Genomic DNA, 23,679 nt, shown 5'->3' on the forward strand with positions numbered 1-23,679 from the left:
TATCAAAGTATGTCTTTTCAGTATTTGTTTTGGATGTGCAAGCTGTTCCATACTTCCTCTTTATATTTACCTCTTTGTTTTTGAATGCATGGTAAGAGAAAGAGGTCAAGAGGAAACAAGAAGAGAGATGTTGAGCAAGGTGAAAAGACAAAGAAAAAAACAAAATAGGAATTTGCAACCAGGTTTGAAAATGAACCAAGTTACGCAGAGAGCTGGAAGAATTATGAACTGTATTGACGACAGAAATATAGTGGAAATGCAACATTACAGAATTCAAATTCGTTGTGCTAAATAGCTAGATGCGATGATAATGCCTGTTGAATGAGAGAAATGAATGTGTGCTGAAAGACTGGTGTGGGACAAGTAGGTTGTAGGATGTGGGGCACTGTCATCAGTACTGGGGAATATGGGATCTGTATAGTTGGACGTGCAATTCTGGTCTCCTTCCTAATGGAAAGATGTTGTGAAACTTGAAAGGGTTCAGAAAAGATTTACAAGGATGTTGCCAGGGTTGGAGAATTTGAGCTATAGGGAGAGGTTGAACAGGCTGGGGCTATGTTCCCTGGACTCCCCCACCCCAGGGAAAAGACTTTGTCTATTTAACCTATTTCTGCCCTTCATGATGTTATAAACGTCTATAAGGTCACCCCTCAGCTTTCAGGGAAAAAAGCCCCAGACTATTCAACCTCTTCCTATAGCTCAAATTCTCCAACCCTTAAAACATCCTTGTAAATCCTTTCTGAACCCTTTCAAGTTTCACAACATCTTTCTGATAGGAAGGAGACCAGAATTGCATGCAGTAATCTAAAAGTGGCCAAACCAATGTCCCGTACAGCTGCAAAATGACCTCCTAACTCCTATACTCAATATTTTGACCAATAAAGGAAAGCATACCAAATGTCTTCTTCCCCAGCCTATCCACCTGCGACTCTACTTTCAAGGAACTATGAACCTGCACTCCAGGGTCCTGCTAAGGTTTGCTTTTCCAAAATGCAGCACCTCGCATTAATCTAAATTAAACTCCATCTGCCACTTCTCAGCCCATTGGCCTGTCAGATCACGATTCCATTGTAATCTGAGGTAACCTTCGTTGCTGTCCACTACACCTCCCAATTTTGGCATCCTCTGCGAAATTGTTAACTATACCTGTTATGCTCACATCCGAATCATTTATGTAAATGACAAAAAGTAGTGGACCCAGCACCGATCCTTGTGGCACTCCACTGGTCACAGGCCTCCAGTTTGAAAAACAACCCTCCACCACCACCCTCTGTCTTCTACCTTTGAGCCAGTTCTGTATCCAAATGGCTAGTTCTCCCTGTATACCATGAGACCTAACCTTGCTAACCAGTCTCCCATGGGGAACCTTGTTGAATGCCTTACTGAAGTCCATATAGATTACACCTACCGCTCTGCCCTCATCAATTCTTTGTTACTTCAAAAAACTCAATCAAGTTTGTAAGACATGATTTCCCACGCACAAAGCCATGCTGACTATCCCTAATCAGTAGTTGCCATTCCAAATACATGTACATCCTGTCCCTCAGGATTCCCTCCAACAACCTGTCCACTGCTGACGTCAGGCTCACCGGTTTATAGTTCCCTGGCTTGTCCTTACCACCTTTCTTAAATAGTGGCACCACGTTTGCCAACCTCCAGTCTTCCGGCACCTCACCTGTGACTATCGATGATACAAATATCTCGGCAAGGACCCCAGCAATCACTTCTCTAGCTTCCCACAAAGTTCTAGGGTACACATGATCAGATCCTGGGGATTTATTCACTTTAATGCGTTTCAAGACATCCAGCACTTCCTCCTCTGTAACATGGAAATTTTTCAAGATGTCCCCATCTATTTCCCTACATTCTATATCTTCCATGTCCTTTTCCACAGTAAAACTGATACTCATTTAGTATCTCCTCCATCTTCTGCAGCACCACACAAAGGCCGCCTTGCGAATCTTTGAGGGGCCCTATTCTCTCTCTAGTTACCCTTTTGTGTTTAACGTACTTGTTAACACCCTTTGCATGCTCCTTAACTCTATTTGTCAAAGCTATCTCATGTCCCCTTTTTGCTATCTCATGTCCCCTTATACTCCTTATAAGGAGTATAAGGATTATACTCCTTATAATCTTAAGGAGTATACTTAAGATTTCTCTCTTAAGTATACTCCTACTGCCTTTATACTCTTCTAAGAATTCACTCGATCTATCCTGTCTATATCTGACATATGCTTCCTCCTTCTCCTTAACCAAACCCTCAATTTCTTTAGTCATCCAGCATTCCCCACACCTACCAGTCTTTCCTTTCAACCTAACAGGATTATACTGTCTCTGGACTCTCATTATCTCAGTTCTGAAGACTTGCTATTTTTCAGTTGACCCTTTACCTGTGAACATTTTCCAATCAGCTTTTGAAAGTTCTTGCCTAATACTGTCAAAATATGCTTTTGTCTTCAATATAGAAGATATAAAAAAATCCCAGCAGTAGCTATAAATCAGGAGGTGGATGGAAGGAAAAATATTTTAAAATGGTGAAACGACAATCAACAGGGAAGTGCTGAGCAAAGTGATAGAGCTGCAGGTTGACAAGTCCTTGGATGCTGATTCATCCTAAGATGAAGTCACTGAGGTAGTTGATGCATGTATGTTAATTGTCCATCAGATTGGAAAGTAACAAATATAACCATCTATTCAAAAGGAAAGAAGCCAGTAGACAGGAATCAACAGATCAGTTGGTCCGGTGTCAGTTTTGCAGAAGTTATTCGATTCAATCATTAAGGAGGCTAAAGCTAAGAACTTAGAAAACATAAGGTGACCACGAAAAAATCAGCATGGTTTTGTGAAAAGAAAATTATATTTTGAAGAAATAACATACATTGTAAATAATCAGAGCCCATAGACTTACTGTACCTAGATTTCCAGAAGGTATTTGTCAAGGTGCAACAGAAAAGGTTATTGCGTACAGTAAGAGTTAATGGTACTGAGCATAACATATGAGCTTTGATAGAAGATTGGTTGACTGGCAGAAAGTAGAGGGTATGTATAAATTGATCTTTTACTGTTTGATAGGATTTGATGAGTGTCAGCCTGCAGAGGTCTGTGCTGAGACCAACCTTTTACAATTTTTGTCAATGAATGGATGAGGGGAGTGAAAGCAGCGTGTGATTAACTTATTCCTCCAAACAGTGTGTGATTAGATTGTCCCATCCTGCCTGCAAGACAGGAAACCACACCCCCGGGACATCCAATTTCTTACATGTCAGCAGAGCAAATTAACCCTTTAACACCTCGCAGTATTGTCATGTTATACTTACGTTAGATAGGGGATCACCGCGCTTTCTTCATTGCAGATAAAGACCTGGTTGTGAGATGTGAGACACTCTGCTGTGCCCAACACCACCCACATCCTGATGGTCACCTTTGTGTGTGGCTGCATCAAGCTTGCGTAGACCTTCGTTGCACAAACACCAAGTGTCACTATGTACTGAGGTTCTACCCGTCCCCTGTTTTGCAAAGAATGGGTCTGGCCTAGTTGCCACGGAATGCCTCAAGTAGTTGGACTGTTCTGAATCATCTGTCCTTCATGGAGAAATTTTTAAAGAAAAACACCATTGACAACAAGTCCATCAGGAAGTGGTCAGAACGCAGTGAGTTTGAGACCAGTGGGAAAATGAGAGGATGGATCCTGTTGGGCTGTTTCTTGAGCAGACTGTCAATGTCATTTGGCACAATGCCTCATCGCCAGAACTTTCCAAAAGCACCAGGATATTGCTTGATTGCTGGCGAGAAGTGCACTATTTGTGAGACTCTTCATATATATCTGGACTCCCTGCCCTACTGCACACTGCCCTTGAAGTGGCTGAAGGGGGATAAAGACTTTTACACATCTCTGTCCTGAATGTGCCTTGGCAAAAGAAGTTTGGAGAGAGATGCAGTGATTTTTGTTGAGGTTTATCCTGAGCAGCACCATGTTGCAGGACTCTGTGCTGTCAGGTCTTTCCCTGGGGTGCACACCAAGACAAATATCAACTACACCTGGAGGGCCATCAACTTGGTGAAAGACAGTCTTTGGTCTGCCTGAATTGTATTGGTCTTTCAGAGCAAGGAGTTGACAGTGACCAAGTGTTGCAGACTGGCACATTCCAAGTTGCAGGACTATGTGCTGAGGGATGCACTAAAGTTTCTTGGATGCACTAAAACGTTTGCTCCCTTCCTGTCCTGCATACGAAAACTATCCCAATACTTGGGTAGTTCAGATCCCCTACTATTACTACATTATTTGTACATTTCCCTGAAATTTAATTACAATTTTGTTCCTCTATCTCTGCCTGACAGTTGGGAGATTTGTAGCTCACAGCCCAACAATTTGTTTGCCCCTTTTGTGTTTTTTTTTCTGACCCATAAATCTGCAGGACCTGATCAGGTGTATCCTAAAACTGTGGGAAGCTAGGGAAGTGATTTCTGGGTCCCTTACTGAGATATCTGTATCATCGATAGTCACAGGTGAGATCCCGGGAGACTGGGGATTTGTTAATGTGGTGCCACTATTTAAGAAAGGTGGTAAGGACAAGCCAGGGAACTCACAAGCCTGACATCGGTAGTGGGCACGTTGGTGGAGGGAATCCCGAGGGACAGGAATTACATGTATTTGGAAAGGCAAGGACTGATATGGGATAGTCAACATGGCTTTGTGCGTGGGAAATCATGTCTCATGAACTTGATTGAGTTTTTTGAAGAAGTAACAAAGAGGATTGATGAGAGCAGAGCAGTGGACGAGATCTATACCACTTCAGAAAGATGTTCGTTAAGGTTACCCATGGGAGACTGATTAGCAAGGTTAGATCTCATGGAATACAGGGAGAACTAGCCATTTGGATACAGAACTGGCTCAAAGGTAGAAGACAGAGGGTGGTGGTGGAGAGGGTTGTTTTTCAAACTGGAGGCCTGTGACCAGTGGAGTGCCAATGATCGGTGCTGGGTTCACTATTTTTCGTCATTTATATAAATGATTTGGATGTGAACATAAGAGATATAGTTAGTAAATTTGCAGATGACCCTAAAATCAGAGGTACAGTGGACAGCAAAGACGGTTACCTCAGATTACAATGAGATCTTGATCAGATGGACCCCCCAGTGGGCTGAGGAGTTGCAGATGGAGTTTAATTCAGATAAATACGAGGTGCTGCATTTTGGGAAAGCAAATCTTAGCAGGACTTATACACTTAATGGTAAGGTCCTAGGGAGTGTTGCTGAACAAAGAGACCTTGGAGTGTGGGTTCTTAGTTCTTTGAAAGTAGAGTCACGGATAGATAGGATAGTGAAGAAGGTGTTTGGTATGCTTTCCTTTATTGGTCAGAGCATGGAGTACAGGAATTGGGAGGTCATGTTGTGGCTGTACAGGACATTGGTTAGGCCACTGTTGGAATATTGCGTGCAGTTCTGGTCTTCCTATCGGAAGAATGTTGTGAAACTTGAAAGGGTTCAGAAAAGGTTTACAAGGATGTTGCCAGGGTTAGAGGATTTCAGCTATAGAGAGAGCTAGAATAGGCTAGGGCTGTTTTCCCTGGATTTTTGGAGGCTGAGGGATGATCCAATAGAGGTTTATAAAATCATGAGGGGGATGGATAGGATAAATAGTCAAGGTCTTTGCCCTGGGGTGGGGAGTCCAGAACTCGAGGGCATAGATTGAGGGTGAGAGGGGAAAGATATAAAAGGGACCTAAAGGGAAACTCTTTCATGCAGACAGTGGTGAGTGTGTGGAATGAGCTGCCAGACGAAGTGATGGAGGCTGGTAGAATTACAACATTAAAGGCATCTGGATGGGCAGGCTTTAGAGAGATATGGGCCAAGTGCTGGCAAATGGGACTAGAATAGGTTCAAACATCTCGTTGGCATGAATGATTTGGACTGAAGGGTCTGTTTCTGTGCTGTACATCTCTATGACTCTATATGGCCTCATTTGATGATGTTTGCAAGATATCCTCCCCCCACTGCTCTAATTGATTCCTGAAGAAGGGCTTATGCCCGAAACGTTGATTTTCCTGCTCCTTGGATGCTGCCTGACCTGCTGCGCTTTTCCAGCAACACATTTTTCAGCTCTGATCTCCAGCATTTGCAGTCCTCATTTTCTCCTAATTGATTCCTTACCCAATATTGTAAACCCACTTCTCTTCTGTTTCCCTCCTCTATCTTGTCTGAAGAACTGCCAATCCTGCCCATTTTTCAGCCAAATATCAGTCAAACCTATGATATTTTCCTCCTGTATACCTACCTATGCTCTCAATTCATCAGTTTAATCTCTCCGGTTCCATCCATTAAAATATATTCCATTTAGCCTAGCTAAACTTGTTTCTTTAGTCTATATTTTCTCTGCCTTCCAGACTCACTTGCGTTTAACTGTTAATTCTATCTCACCTTCTCTCCCCTCTGAACTACTTTGATTTTCCCTGCCAATCTAGTTAAGTCTGTTCCAGGAGCTTTAGCAAAACACCCAATGAAGATTTGGCTCTTATTTCTTTCCAAGTCACCCATCCAACTTGTACAGGTTCCACCTTCCCCCAGAAATTGTCTCTCTGTCTCAGGAATACAAAGCCCTCTTTCCTGTACCGTCTCTCTAGGCAGGCTTTCATCTGCTCTGTCCCTCTTTCACTATGCTCACTATTGTATGGCATGAGGAGTAATCCATAAATGAGTATGTTTGAAGTCCTGCTTTACAATTGCTTACCTAACTCCAACCTAAAGTCTATTGCTAGACTTAATTTCTCTTTCTTCTGTTGTCATTGGTTCTAACATGGATTACAATCTCTGGCTGTTCACTCTCCACCATCACGATGTTTTGTACCTGACATTCTTATCCCTGGCATCCAAGAGGCAACAAACCATCCTGGAGTCATGTCTATGGCTGAAGAAACATTTGTTTATTCAATCTCACTGTCAAATCTCTGACCACTATTGCCCTCCCACACTTTTTTCTCTCCACCACAACCCCAGCAGTTGGACTACCCACAATGCCACGTCCTTGGCCCTGTCTGGCCGTCATAGAGGAACGGTCACTCTCGCTATTTTTGAAGGCTGCATAATGGTTTGCACCTGGGGGATTCTGTCACTTACAGTCTGGTCTCCTTCCTTCTGGCAGTCACCTATTTCCTCTCTACCTGCACTTTCTTAAGCTGAGGGGTGACCACATCCTGAAACTGGCTGTCCATGAACCCCTCAGCCTTGCAAACGCTAGTGCCCCCAGCTGCCCCTCAAGCTCTAAAACCCAGAGCTCAAGTTGCTCCAGCGAAAGGCACTTTCTGCACAAGTGATCATTCAGTCTGCCAGGAGCATTTAGGATTTCCCACATAGTGCAGCATATGCAAATAATGGACCTGAACACACCAGACATATCTTAATGATATAGAATTTGGACCCTTGCATTTGTTTTACTCTTCTCCAACTTAAACAAGAATAAGATTTTTCAAGTCTATATTTAATGTCAGACAAACAACCAATTTTCTAGGCCTCTTTTAAATTGTGACACTTTTTCACCCTGTATCTACCAGTGAAGGTGTGGTTTGATACTCATTCAGTCACAAAAGGAACAAAAGTCTAATCTGATTTTTGAAGAATTTAGCATGAAAATAGAACATGTGTTCTTCTCTGACATTTGACAGTGTCATTTTAAATGAGGTTACTTTAGAAAAATATTTTGTCTATGTATTAACACTTGAAAGTTTGCTGCATCAAAGGAAACTTGTTATAAGAAAACCAAAGAAGAGCATACATTGGTAGCTCATTGCAACATACAAGCCAAAGAACACATTTACTTTATAAGAGGTACATATATTTTAAATTAATATATCTATGAAGTACCTCTAGAAGAGGTGGGGCTTGAACCTGGAGTTCTTGGCCCACAGCTATGAACAGTATGACTGCATTAACTTTACAAACTAAAAGAATTAAGCGCTTTACCTCTAGGTTATTAGCATTACACTCTGAGCATCAGAACTGACATTTTCTAGGAAGTTTACTGGTGCTAGCTAATTAGCATTGAGTTGACAGTAATGCTTGGGGAAACTATTGAGAACAAGTTGGACCCAGCATCACAGTATGAGTTGGTCCAGCAGTTGAGTTAGGGTCACACTAACAGCTAGAGTCAGGTTGGATTGGGCATGTGGTAATTATTCTAGGAATCTCAACACTCAACAGCTCAATTATGACACTGCCTGCCTGACAGGACTATGCAGATGGATGGTTAAAATGGCTTTGACTGGAGGGATTGTAATGTCAGCCAGGTGGACCTGATAGAGTATGAGTTCTCCAATTGGGGCTGTCAACCTGGTCTACTCAGGGAGCCCTGGCTGACAGATAAAACCAGGAGTGTCAGACATTCCTGACACTCTGAGTTGGATCAGTGTTAAAGACTTTCCATGTGTAAATGAAGGTGACTTGGTGATGGCATACTGGCGGTGGAGTTATTTCACTGACATTTACTTGTACTTGATTTTGGCAGCATTTTGCTACCACGAGGAGGAACATTATTGATACTTAAAAGTTGGGTTCTGATTATGTCATGCCTATCTCAACATAATTTACCCTGCGATATTATGGGCACCTTCTGTCTATCACTGCCCTTGCACATCACATTCATACCCTGAGTTAAGATAAGCTGCACGCCACAGTTGGACTGTCATTATTTAATGTTTGCTACTTTAACAGCTGCAGAGAGTGTGTTCAAAGAATGCTCGGTTTGATTCAGTTCTGCCAAAATAAGCAGATTGGAAATGCATAATGTATGTACAAAATTGCACATTTGCACCATTTCACAATTCTTCTGCTAAAAATGTGCGACACATAGACATTCATTATATGCATAAAAAGGAAAGTGTGTATGTATATGGGACTTCCATCTTTATGGTATGGTTAATGTTTCCTTGGTTAGAATTTCTTCCACTGTTACGCCATCAAAATATCAGATTTCTTGGGTGAGCTGCATGAATGACAGTTCCAGCTGTGTGAAGGTTTCGTGTTTCAGTAGGCTAAAATATGTATCTGTTAGATATGAAAAACAACAGTCAGCGATTGACTTGCTTAAGTGTATTGGCTCAGTTAGGTTTTGTCAGCTATTTGTTGTGAATGCAAGATCAACTTAGCTAAGTAACCAAATCATCATAGCATAGAGTGTAGAAGCAGGCCGTCTGGCCTGTTGAATCCACAGCAACTTAACGAAGAGCATTCCACCCTATAGCCCTGCATTTCCCATGGCTAATCCACCTAACCTTACACCCCTCTGGACACTATGGGCAATTTAATACGGCCAATCCACCTCACCTACACATCTTTGGACTGTGGGAGGAAACCACTCGGAGGAAATCACACAGACACTGGGAGAATGTGCAAACTGCACACAGGCAGTTGCCTGAGGGCTGAAATCGAACAGAGTCCCTGGTTCTTTGAGGCAGAAATCCTAACCTATGGAAAAAAAAATATTTTTTATAGTTTGGTAATCTATTAACTGAAGTTATTTATATATCCTGTGTTTCAGTTTGTCAGTTTTACTGAGATTTTGAAGAGGAAAATATGGATATTAGGAGTAAAATTCTGCCTGATGCAGTGCTCTGTAACAAGTTTGCTGTCTGCCACACCATGAATTCCTGGTAAGCATCCAACTTGTAACCAATACCATCCAAAATCCAACGATGTAGTACTTAGTCCCAAACTGCATTTGAGTATTTCGAGGCTCAGGTGTGTGCAGCATTTCTGTCTGAGTTGATCCTCTCCAGATAGGAGTCCTCATCATTGTGACACCTCAATATCTCATTGAAAACTTTGGACCCTCAAATGGAGCCATTTCTTGAAAATTTCTTGTGCACCATGGAGTTTCATGTATAGGCTGTTGACATATCCTTCACCGCCTATCATGTAGGTACAGTATGGCATTCTGTTCGGCCATCTAGAGGAAGCAGAGTTCTATTATGAAGGTTATCCATGCAGACGTCCCCCTTTGTCCATAGGGATTTGGTGTGGAGGGCATTACACATAGTTCTTAGACTAAAGGGATCAAAGGGTATGAGAAGAAAGCAGGATCAGAGCACTGAGTTGGATGATCAGCCATGGTCTTAATGAATGGCAGAGCAGGTTTGAAGAACCAAATGGCCTGCTCCTGCTCCTATTTTCTATGTTTCAGGGTTTTCTGAGTTGCCTGCAATTTCTGTGGACTGGAGGAATCTATGTTTGTATTTACTTTGAATATTAGTGGTTTCAGTTCCTCTTCCATCGTCAAGCTTGCACTTCAGTTTAGCCCTGCTGATCTTTGGCCACCTGGCATGGGAGAACATAGCCTGATCCAAAAACCTGTTCCTTGGCCTTCAGCGAGTCTGTATAGTGGCTATTCAGACCCACTTCCTTTCTGTCTCTGAGGTCACCTAGGAATTCTTGGAGAGAGAGCACATAGGGTACTGATAAGGGGCCTTCCATGAAGTATGAACACAGAGTGGGGGGACTGGAGGGAATTGCCAACTTCAAGAAAATTTAAATTTTTATTAAACTAAAGGAGGCAATTTAAATTTATTTTTGTTACAGTAGATTGGAGATATCCCTTTCATTTTGTGCTGTTGGTGTTTGTCAATTTTTTAAAAATCCACTAGGATGGGGGCTATGTTTAATGTACATGCAAGCAAAACATTGGTCACATTTTAGAGTTGTACAAATATACAGTACTGAAACAGATCCTTTGGCCCAACCTGTTCATGTTGACCAGATATCCTAAATTAATCACGTCCCTTTCATCAGCATGTAGCCCACCAGATGCCTTTTAAATGTTGTAATTGTACCAACCTCCACCACTTCCTCTGGCAGCTCATTCTATTACATACACTACCTTCTGTTTGAAAACGTTGCCCCTGAGGTCTTTTGTGAATCCTTTCCCTCTCACCTTAAACCTTTGCCCTCAGGTTTTGGACTCCTCAACCTGGGGAAAAGATGTTGCCTATTCACCTTATCCACACCTCTCATGATTTTATAAACTTCTGCAAGGTCTCTTATGTTTTGTTGCTGTAAGCTCCATCCTTGACCGTGAAGCCTGAATTCGAGTTCCACCTGCTCCAGAAATGTGTAATAACATAGCTGAACAGGTTGATTAGAGAAATGGGTTAAATTAAGAAAAGTACAATTGATGCGGCCTTTTTGTACACAGTGGTTGTGTCCCTACCCCTGTACCAAGAGCCCCGGATTTAAATCTCACCTGCTCCAGAGGTCTGTAATAACATTTCTGAATGTTAATAGGTTAAATAAAAATTAAAATACACAATTAACAATCCATCAATCCCAGCCCCCAAGCCTATTTCTCATACTCTGACATTAATCCCTTTCTTTTAAAGAATAATCGATGGGATTTTTGAAAAACTCTATTCTTCAGAGCTCTGGGCTAATTGTCTGCTCTAATTTGTGCTTTGAATCTCTGATGGGACCTACTTACAATCTTGGTGCAGCTACCTAATTTTTCTGCACATTGGAACTTTAAAGAAGAGTATCTTGCATAGTTTTTGTCCACAAATGAAAGCCACTATTGTGAAATCAAAGGTGACACAGTTTGTCACATATAGAACAGAAAAAAGCATAAGTGTGAAGGGGAAGATAAACTTTAAAAGTGTAGTTTTAATCAGTAACAACATCATGTTTACAAAATTCATACATAGACTGCAGGATCATCTAGCTAGGCCAGCATTTATCGCCAACCACTTATTGCCGTTGGGGGGAAAAAAAAGAGAGCTACTGGGACACCCACAGTGTTGTTAGGGAGTTTCAGGATGTTGACCCAGTAACAGTGAAGTAACAGAGTTATGAACATAGAATATTACAGCACAGTACAGGCCCTTCAGTCCTCGATTTTGCGCCAACACGTGTAACCAATCTGAAGTCTATCTGTCTTACACTATTCTATTTTCTACCATATGTTTATCCAATAACCATTTAAGTGCCCTTAAAGTTGGTGAGTCTACTACTTTTGCAGGCAGGGAGTTCCACGTCCCTACTACTGAGTAAAGAAACTATCTCTGACAAATGTCCTATATCTATCACCCCTCAATTTCAAGCTATGTCCCCTCGTGCTAGCCGTCACTATCTGAGGACTAAGGCTCTCACTGCCCATCCTATCTAATCCTCTAATTATCTTATGTCTCAATTAAGTCACCTGTCAATCTTCTTCTCTCCAAAAAAAACAGCCTCAAGTCCCTCAGCCTTTTCTCTTAAGATCTTCCCTCCATACCAGACAACATCCATTAAATCTCCTCTGAACCTTTTCCAAAGCTTCAGCATCCTTCCTATAATACAGTGACCAGAACAGTACGCAATACTCCAAGTGCGGCTGCACCAGAGTTGTGTATAACTGCAGCATGAACTCATGGCTCTGAAACTCAATCCCTCTACCAATAAAAGCTATCACACCACATGCCTTTTTAACAACTCTACCAACCTGGGTGGCAACTTTCAGGGATCTATGTACATGGGCACAGATCTCTCTGCTCATCTACACTACCAAGAATCTTACCATTAGCCCAGTACTCTGCCTTCCTATTGTTCCTTCCAAAGTGAATCACCTCACAGTTTTCCACATTAAACACCATTTGCCACCTCTCAGCATAGTTCTGCAGCTTATCTACGTCCCTCTGTAACCTGTAACATCCTTCAGCACTATCCACAACTCCACTGACCTTCGCGTCATCTGCAAATGTACAACCCATTTTTCTGCACCCTCATCCAGGTCATTTATAAAAATGACAAACAGCAAGTGGCCCCAAAACAGATCCTTGCGGTACACCACTAGTAACTGAACTCCAGGATGAATATTTCCCAACAATCACCACCCTCTGTCTTCTTTCAGCTAGCTAATTTCTGATAAAAATCACGAAATCACCCTCCATCCCATGCCTGTGTATTTTGAGCAATAGCCTACTGTGGGGACCTTACTGAAATCCATATACACCACATCAACCGCTTTACCCTCATTCACCTGTTTGGTCACCATCTCAAATAATTCAATAAGGTTTGTGAGGCACGACCTATCCTTCACAAAGCTATATTGACTATACTAATCAACTTATTTCTGTTTAGATGATTATAAATCCTATCTCTTATAACTTTTTCCAACGCTTTATGCACAAGTGAAGTAAGGCTCATTTGGTCTATGATTACCAAGGCTGTCTCTGCTCCCCTTTTTGAACAAGGGGTCAACATTTGCTATCCTGCAGTCTTCTGACACCATTCCTCTAAACAATGATGACAAAAAGATCAAAGTGAAAGGCTGAGCAATCTGCTCCCTGGCTTCTCAGAGAATCCTAGGATAAATCCCATCCAGCCCAGGGGACCTATCAATTTTTACACTTTCCAGGATTGCTAGCACCCCCTCCTTGTGAACCTCAACCCTGACTAGTCTAGTAGCCTGTACCTCAGTATTCTCCTCGACAACATTGTCTTTTTCCAGTGTGAATACCAACAAAAAAAATCATTTAGCGCTTCCTCTATCTCCTCTGACTCCACGCACAACTTCCCACTATTATCCTTATTGGCCCTAATCTTTCTCTAGGAGAAGGTGAGGACTGCAGATGCTGGAGATCAGAGTCGAGAGTGTGTTGCTGGAAAAGCACAGCCCGTCAGGCAGCATCCGAGGTGCAAGAGAATCGACATTTCGGGCATAAGCCCTTCATCAGGAATTGGCTTGATGAAGGGCTTATGACTGAAACATCGATTCTCCTGCTCTTCGCCTGCTGCTTGGCCGGCAGTGCTTTTCCAGCAACACACTCTCGACCTTAATCTTTCTCTAGTCATTTTTTTATTCCTGATATACCTACAAACCTTTTAGGGTTTTCCTTGATCATATCTGCCAATGACATCTCATGTCCCATCCTGGCTCTTTTTAGCTCTCTCTTTAGGTCTTTCCTGGCTAACCTGTAACTCTCTGAAGAGGAAAGGATAGCAAAGATAATTCTGGATAGGAATGAGAATAACAGGGTAGTTGCTCTGCAGGCATTTAACTTTCCAAATATTGACTGGGAATACCAAAGTTCAAGTAGTTTAGATGGGTCAGTTTTTGTCCAAAATGTGCAGGATGGTTTCCTGACACAGTATTAGACAAGCCGACAAGGGGTGAGGCCACATTGGATTATGGTACTGGATAATGAACTTGGCCAGGTATTAGTTTTGGTGGTAGGTGAGCACTTTCGTGATAGTGACCACAATTCGGTTATGTTTAGTTTAGCGATAGAAAGGGTTAGGTATATACCTCGGGCAAGAGTTATAGCTGAGGGAAAGGCAATTATGATGCGATTAGACAAGATTTAGGATGCATAAGATAGGGAAGGAAATGGCAGGGGATGGGCACAATTGTGGAGCTTATTAAAGGAATAGCTACTGTGGGTCCTTGATAAGTATGGATCTGTTAGGCATGGAGGAAGTGGTTGAGCAAGGGAGCCGTGGTTTACTAAAGAAGTTGAATCTCTTGTCAAGAAGAAGAAGGAGGCTTGTTAGGAGAAGACACAAAGGCTCAGTTAGGGCATTTGAGAATATAGAACATTATAGCGCAGTGCAGGCCCTTTGGCTTTTGATATTGCACTGACCTGTGGAATCAATCTGAAGCCCATCTAACTTACACTATTTCATTCTCATCCATGTGCCTATCCAGAGACCATTTAAGTGCCCTTAAAATTGGCAAGTCTACTACTGTTACAGGCAGGGGTTCCACGTCCCTATTACTAAGTAAAGAAACTACTTCTGACATCTGTCCTATATCTATCACCCCTCAATTTAAAGCTATGTCCCCTCATGCTAGCCATCGCCACCCGAGGAAAAAAGCTTTCACTGTCCAACCTATCTAACCCTCTGATTATCTTATGTCTCAATTAGGTCACTCCTGACCTTCTCTCTAGCAAAAACAGCCTTAAATCCTTCAGCTTTTCCTCCTAAGATCTTCTCTCCATACCAGGCAACATCCTAGTAAACCTCCTTGAACTGTTTCCAAAGCTTCCACATCCTTCCTATAATGTGGTGACCAGAACTGTATACGATACTCAAAATGTGGTAGCACCAGAGTTTTATACAGATGTAACATGAGCTCATGGTTCCAAAACTCAATCCCTCTACCAATAAAAGCTAACCCACCATATGCCTTTTTAACAACCCTATCAACCTGGGTGGCAGTTTTCAAGGATCTATGTACCTGGACACAGAGATCACTTTGCTCATCTACACTACCAAGAAGCTTGTCATTAGCCCACTAGTCTGCTTTTTTGTTACTCCTTCCAAAGTGAATCACCTCACACTTTTCCACTGACCTATGTTCTCTATCACCTGCAACATCCATCAGTACTATCCACAACTCTCCTGACCTTAGTGTCATCTGCAAATTTTAATAATGCATCCTTCTATGCACTCATCTCGGTCATTTATAAAAATGACAAACAGTGGACCCAAAACAGATCCTTGCTGTACACCACGAGTAACTGAATTACACATGAATATTTCCCATCAACCACCACCCTCTGCCTTCTTTCAGCTAGCCAATTTCTGATTCAAACCGCTAAATCACACTCAATCTCATGCCTCCGCATTTTGTGCAATAGCCTACCATGGGCAACCTTATCAAATGCCTTATTGAAATCCACACACACCACATCACCCGCTTTACCCTCATCCACCTGTTTGGTCACTTTCTCAAACAATTCAGTAAGGTTTGTGAGGCACGACGTACCCTTCACAAAACCATGTTGACAATCCACAATCAATTTGTTCCTTTCTAGATGATATAAATCCTTTTCTTATAACCCTTTCCAACACTTTACCCACAATTGAAGTAAGGCTCACTTACTAAGATTATTATCAGGATTGTCTTTACTCCTCTTCTTGAAAAAAGGAAAACATTTGCTATCCTCCAGTCTCCCTGGCACTATTCCTGTAGACAGTGACAACATAAAGATCAAAGCCAAAGGCTCAGCAATCTCCTCCCTGGTTCTACAGAGAATCCTAGGATGAATCCCATTGGGCCCAGGGGTCTTATCTATTTTTATACTTACCAGAATTACTAACACCACCACCTTATGCACCTCAATCCAATCTAGTCTAGTAGCCTATATCTCAGTATTCTCCTCAACCACATTGTCTTTTTCTCGTGTGAATACTGACTAAAAGTATTCATTTAGCACTTCCCTTATTTCCTCTGACTCCACGTACAACTTCCCACTCGTATGCTTGATTGGCCCTAATCTTACTCTCGTCATTCTTTTATTCCTGATATACTGATAGAAAGCCTTAGAGGTTTCCTTGTTCCTATCCAACAATGACTTATGTCCCCTACTGGCTCTTTTTAACTCTCTCTTGAGGCCTTTCCTGGCCAATTTTTAACTCTCTCAAGAGCTCTAACTGAGCCATCACATTTCATCCTGACATAAGCCGTCGCCTTCCTCTTGATAAGTGATTCAACTTCCTTAGTAAACCATGGCTCCCGCGCTCAACAACTTCCTTCCTGACAAGTCCTCAAATTCCTTTTTGCAACCATAATGCATATGTTCTATACCAACAACCCTGTTACTCTCGCTTCTATCCAGAATTATCTTTGCAATCCTTTCCTCTACATCTCTGGCACTATTCGGAGACCTATAGAAAACTCCCAATAGGGTGACCTCTCCATTGCTGTTGCTAACCTCAGGCCCTACGGTCTCAGTAGACAAATACTCAAACATCCTTTCTGTCACCGTAATACTGTCCTTGACTGACAATGCCACACCTCCCCCCTTCTACCATCTTCTTTGTTCTTACTGAAACATCTAAATCCCAGAACCTGCAACAATCAATCCTGACCCTGCTTTATCCATGTCTCTGAAATATCCACAACATCAAATTTCCAGGCACCAACCCATGCAGCAATTTCACCCACCTTATTATTCCGGATGCTCTTGGCGTTGAAATAGATACACTTCAAACCACCTTCCTGCTTGCCGGTGAACTCTTGCGACCTTGAAATGTCATTTCTGACTTCACTGCTGTCAACCTTCTGGACAGTAGAGCTAGTTTCCCATCCCCCCCTGCTGAATTTGTTTAAACCCTCCCAAAGAATATTAACCAATTTCTCCCCCCAGGATATTGGAACTCTTGTGGCTCAGGTGTAGACCATCCTGTTTGTAGAGGTCCCACTGTTGTCCTATTCCCCCCTCAGTTGAAGCAAAACGTTCAGAGACACAATATGGCTTTACCCCCTTCAACTTTATTCTGGGCTCTGGATGGAGAGAGAACAATCACCCATGTACATAGAGACATGCGTTCACGGTCCTCTCTCTCGAACAGCAGTTTCTTAATGAATTATAGAGTCACTTTACAGGAAGGAGCATCCAGATAAGGCACCATAAGTATTGATTGTGTGACCGTTACAATCAGCGAGTGTCAATAGTAGAGATTAAGCTGTCTTCTGTTACACAATGAATGTTCTTAACCTTAACTGACTTCATATAATGAATACTTTTCACTTTGTTAAACTGACCTTACATACTTCATATAATGAATACTTTTCACTTTGTTAAACTGACCTTACATACTGAATGCTTCCAAAATGGTTAAATCGCTGTACATAATGAATGCTTTTCACCCTTGTTTACCCATGACCCTTGCCTCCAGCACCCATTGTTAACTGCAAGTTCTTATCTGATCTGAGTCATGCTCAGCTGAAACTCTTGTTCAGAGGTTAAACTCAGAACTTAACTCTTTCCCTACCTGCTTATACCCGATACACGTTCTCACCACCGACCAGAATGAACCCCAATTATCCAGGAATCCAAAACCCTCCCTCCTGCACTATCCCTGTAGCCATGTGTTCAACTTCTCTCTCTCCCTCTTCCTCATCTTGCTAGCACGTGGCTTGGGTAACAAACCAGAGATAACAACTCTGTTTGTTCTAGCACTACACTTCCACCCTAGCTCCCTGAATTTCTGCCTTAAATCCCCACCCTTTTTCCTACCTATGTCATTAGTGCCTATGTGGACCATGACTTGAGCTGCTCTCCCTCCCCCTCAGAGATCCCAAAATCACGATCAGAGACATCATGAACCCTGGCACCTGGGAGGCAACACACTAGCCATGAGTCTATCTCGTTCCCACAGAATATCCTATCTGCCCCCTACCTATCTACCCCCTTCCCTTCTGAGCAACAGGGACAGACTCTGTGCCAGAGACCTATACCCCACGGCTTATCCCTGGTAATTTGTCCCCCCCCAACAGTATCCAAAATGGTATTGAGGGGAATCGCCACAGAGGTTCCCTGCACTGCCTGCCGGTTCTCTTTCTGTCCTGTGACTGCAACCCATCTGCCTTTTTCTTGTACCTGAGGTGTGACTACCTCCCTGTAAGTCCTCTCAATAACCCCCTCCATCTCTCGAATGATCTGAAGTTCATCCAGCTCCAGCTCCAGTTCCCTAACATGGTTTTTAGGTGCTGGAATTGGGTGCATTTCCTGCAGATGAAGTCAGCAGGGACACCAGTGGTGATCTTTACTTCCCACATTCTGGAGGAGGACCACTCAACTGCCCTAACTGCCACTCCCACTACTCTAAATTCTCAAAAAAGCTGTAGAAAACTAAAGTATAAAAGAAAACTAGTTACCTTACTAAACTGGTGCAGAGAACTTTTTTTTTGATAAGAGGAGGAGGTTGGGTGGGAGACACTACCTAAATAGTATTTCAGATAATGCACCACCCAAATATATTACTTCACTTACTCAGCAGTCTCGTGTCTGCTCCTGCTCAGCATGCGCTCAGCATATTCAAAGATAAATTTTTAATCAGTGACTCACCTTCCCATCAGGCTCCTGGTTGACACTTGCGCTCTTCTTGCTGCTGAAACAAAAAAAACGGTTTCTAAGTATTGAATTTTTTGTTTCTAGACATTGAGTGGCTTGGAGGGGAAATTGCTGGTCATGGTGTTCCCATGTATCTGTTTCCCTTGTCCTTTCAGTGATGCATTTGGAAAGTGTGTTCGAAGAGCCTTGGTGAATTGCTGCATTGCCTTGTAGTTGGTTCGCATTGCTGTCGTATGCATTTGTGATGGAGGGACTGAATGTTAGTGGATGTGGTGTCTGTGAAGTGGACTGCTTTTTCTTGGATGGTGTCAAACCTCTTGAGTGCTTTTGAAGCTGCAGGCAAATGGTGGAGTCTTTTTTCAGATTGCGGACAGGGTTTTGTGAGTTTATGGCTGCAAGATTCCTAGCTTCTGACCTGCTGTTGCAGCCATGGTATTCATATGGCCAGTCCAATTTGGTTTCTGGTGAATGGTAACCCCTTGGATGTTGATAGTAGGGTATTGAGTAATGCCAGTGCTATTGAATGTCCAGGAGCAATGACTGTATCCTCTTTTGTTCGAGATTGTTATTATCTGGCACTTATGTGGTGTAAATATTACTTGCTGCTTGTTAGCCCAAGCCTGAATATTGTCCAGATCTTGCTGTGTTTGGCCATGGATTGCTTCAGTATCTGAAGGGACACAAATAGTGTCAAGAGAATTGTTTATTTCTTCAGAGATGTTTTCACCAACAATTTTCCACACTTGGTCATTATCTGGGCCCTGCAATCTGGAAAGATGCATGTAGTGATAAAGTTAGTTTTGGAATCAACTTTCATAGTTTCTTATCACACACCAATCGGATTGTGCTCATTGCTATACTTGCAGTATTGGATTTTATATGGAAGGTAATAGCCAGACAAATATGCACATGCTTCATGTCTTCCTCACACACTTTAGTATTTTAGATCTTGTGCCTGAAACTCATGGCGTGCACACGTTGTCAGTTATTTATTTACAACAGCCAAAAAAAGGAAAAACTGGGGCACCTCTCAAGGCAGCAGGAACTAACTGGAAGGAGAGATTTGTGTCTGCATGCTTTATTCCTCATAGAAGATGCAGTGCTGGACATTATTGGAATGACCATTGTTTAGGTTATGGTCAGTGGTAGAGCTAAATCCAGTGAAGATTCTGGTATCCTCATATCTAACCATTCTGAACACATCCTGCATCACCTCCACCTCATCATTTCTTCTGACATACAGCTGCAGACAGCACAAACATGTATCCCTTACTTTATTTTTACACCACCCACTGTCCATAACCATGTCCATATGCCTTTCCCCTCAAGTACCAGTACGCTTAAGTAAAACTTGCCCAAACAGGGTAAAGAATGCCACAAAGAGAATGATACTGATGACTCCTGTCATTTAATTTCATGGTTATAGCTACCAATTAAGGTATCAACACATGCATGGATAGATCAGAGGTGGGATCCAAGTGGTCACACATCCTGATCAGCAGGGCTGCAGCCAGGACAAGGGAGAAGGGTGAGGTAATATATCAGTTCTTCTGCAGAAGAAGACTGATAGCTATACACAACAAAACTATTTAATACATTGCCAAGTCTGCCAGAAAATTTGGTTCGATGTCAAAAAATATGGAGGGATCAAGCATGTGAGGTAAAGGGCTCTTGGAGCCCATCCTTTCTAGCATGGCAGTGACAGTGAACTCTGGACAAAGCACAGTGCAACTTTAGATGGTCAGCATATTAGCTTCAATCACAGATCATGCTGTCCTTTATCAAAGATCTAAGTGCTGCAATTGTTGCTTAGACTTCTGCCTTGCAAAGTCCAGTGGCTCAGATTGTTGCTATGTTAGTTTTGAACATTAGTGTTCACATGGGGTTGCAGTGTTTTGATAATCCATTAATCTGTTCTCCAGTAGATTACAAGAATTCTAGATGTGCTGCACCTGTGGAAGGGTAAAAGCTTCAAAGTGTATGAACCTGTTTTCATCTCTCAAGATGACTTCGTAACTGTGATCAGTGCAGTGAATTTTGACCTGTGTGATGTGCTGTGTGTTACTGAATTCTTTTTGAGTTTTGGTGCTCGGCAAAATAGACATACAATGACCTCAATATATTCGATCAGTGACACCTTGCATCATGGGTTAGAGCTGTCTTTGAAGAGAGATCCTTCGTGATGATACTGTATCTCCAGCCCAAAAACCATCCAGATGATTTAGAGTTCATTTCCATGGTCACCTGTACAATCAATGTCAATGCATTCCTTACTCTCCGTAAACTCGAGATCATGCAAACTCTCACCCTTGTTTTCAAATTCATTATCTTGTCCCTCTCTACCCTTGTCATCTCGTCCAGCCCCCACAACACTTCAAGATATCTGTGCTCTTGTAATTATGGCCTCCTTGAGTATCCCCAATTTTAATTCCTATTATTGGTGGTCATGGTTTAAGTTGCCAAGACCTGAAGTTCTGGAATTCCTCCCAACCTCAAAGTGGAATTCTCTTTCTTCATTTTAAGATGTTCCCAAAACTTACTACTTTAACCAACTTTTGATTATCTGTGCTGATGGCTCTTTATGTGCTTCTGTATTGAATTTAGCTTTATAATATTCCTGTGAAGCATCGTAGAACATTTTGACACATTAGAAGTATTATAGAAATACACGTAATTGTTGACATTTGCTGCTGATTTCCATGAGGAACTATTCTATTGCACTCTGAGTTACTGTTGGCAGAATTGTTGTCTGAACAGTCTAAACAAAGCTGACATTGTCTCTCTTCTCCTTAACTCTCTCTTTCTTATGGTAAACCATTTGTGAGATTCCGAATGGCCTCTCAACATTCTCCTAATCAAGCTGTATTCCACGAGAAGGGCCTACTAGTGTACACCGTTTGGGAGAAATGGAGTTGTGAAGAAGTCTTCAAATCAAAACTGGTACTTCAGCACCTGCTACAAAATTCCCTGTCTTCTTGAACATAAGAACTTAAGAAATAGGAGCAGGAGTAGGCCTATAATTCCCCATTTTTTGTCTACTTTTTTTAAACAGTGGAAAACATTTATTGTTTTCCAATCTGCCAGAACTGCCCCAGGGTCCAGTGAATTATGCACTCTGAAACTTGAAGTAGGTGTGGAAAATGCAAAAATAAGGTTGTAGAATTGTCAGAAAAGCTGGAAGAAATCACCCAGAAACTAACCTGTGAGAAGTTGCTTCTTTTAAATAGCCCTGCTCAAGGCTCCTTTTTGTTACTGAATGTACATTCAGCTATGTGGGGTTAAGAGAATGTTAGCTGAAGCAATAAAAGGGCGGCACGGTGGTTCAGTGGTTAGTGCTGCTAGCTCACAGCGCCAGGGTCCCGGGTTGAATTCCTGCCTCGGGCGACTGTCTGTGTGGAGTTTGTACATTCTCCCCGTGTTTATGTGGGTTTTCTCTGGGTGCTCTGGTTTCCTCCCACAATCCAAAGATGTGCAGGTTAGGTAAATTGGCCATGCTAAATTGTCCATAGCATTAGGTGCATTAGTTGGGGGTAAACGTAGGGGAATGGTTCTGGGTAGGCTACTCTTCGGAGGGTCAGTGTGGACTTGTTGGACCAAAGGGCCTGTTTTCATACTGTAGGGAATCTAATCCAATCTAATCATACAGTAGAACCCCTGTATCTGTGGATTCTGTTTCCGTGGTTCCAGTTATCCGTGGTTTACCGAAAATATCATATGGAATGTTCCAGAAATAATTCCAGGGGGCTGCCGGGGTGGTAAGTTTTCCATTAAAATGTTAGGGTTTGCTACTATCCGCAGTTTCAGGCATCTGCGGTAGGTCTTGGAACGTATTACCCACGAATATGGGGCTTACCTTTACACCAGACTGACAACATTGGCGTCAAGTCAGCTTTACATTAGTTCTCTGCATACATCTGATGAACATTTGTTGTGTGTGCTGCAGCACCTGCATCAGGGTGGTGCCTGGCAAACTTCAGATTTAGGGGTTGGGGGAGGGAAATTTGTGGTGTGTGTCAGAAAATTATTTTGTAGCTCAAATAAACCAGGTTATTGATCTCAACCTGTGACATCTGTTAAAATCCCGTGTGATGGCACATATTCAGAAGATTGTTATTCAGTGACTGCTGCATAGCAAAAGCTTTCTTTACAGAAGGTAATCATTGTTACATTTATATTTTAGTCCCATAGACATTAGATTTAGTGTGAGACAGTCACATGATAAGAATGTACTCCCAGGTGGTGTATTCTAAGGAACATCCTTAGTTGATTGGTGTTCTTGGAAGTATTAAATGACCTGTCTGAAACATATAGTGAATGATTTACAGCTGACATCCATAGAATATTTGTCTGAGCATTTACACTGATCTCATGAATTATTCCATGTTAACAGCCCCAGAAAAAAACCCAGGAGAGCTAAAAATGCCTTTTTGTTTTCGGACTTTATAACAGTTGTTTCTCCAGGCTGTTTTCGTAAGATCAGTCTGAACACAGACCTATCATTGAACTGGGCTTTGATAAGCATAGTTTAAGCTGAAACCAGAAATGTCTTGTACTTAAGGGAAAGTGGAATCTTAATCACTGCCTTTGTTCCTCTTTCCAATTTAAAACATAACTTAAAAATTGTTTTTTCATGAAACAATTCATCTGGTGAAAAATGATGATAATTGTTTTATACTTCAGTGGTTGCCTTCAACACTGGAATTTTTGCTTCATCATTCATTTTATTAATTCAGAACTTTGAAAATTCAATTTGTGATGGTGAACATTATGTAAAGTTACAGTTTGATCTTGTATTTAATCTTTGATCAGCTAAGCACAATTTTATTAGAATCTAAAGACAGAAAGAAGGTGCTAACAA

At 42.0% G+C, this 23,679-nt stretch overlaps 1 protein-coding gene across 11 annotated transcripts in view; it reads left to right on the plus strand.

The window, feature by feature from the left end:
• Positions 1-23,679, plus strand: part of dnmt3bb.1 (DNA (cytosine-5-)-methyltransferase 3 beta, duplicate b.1) — a 334,528-nt gene that overhangs the window by 82,064 nt on the left and 228,785 nt on the right. The gene's annotated exons all lie outside the window — the stretch shown is intronic.

This window comes from Chiloscyllium plagiosum, chromosome 20, assembly GCF_004010195.1.
Source record: "Chiloscyllium plagiosum isolate BGI_BamShark_2017 chromosome 20, ASM401019v2, whole genome shotgun sequence".
Lineage (NCBI taxonomy): Eukaryota > Metazoa > Chordata > Chondrichthyes > Orectolobiformes > Hemiscylliidae > Chiloscyllium > Chiloscyllium plagiosum.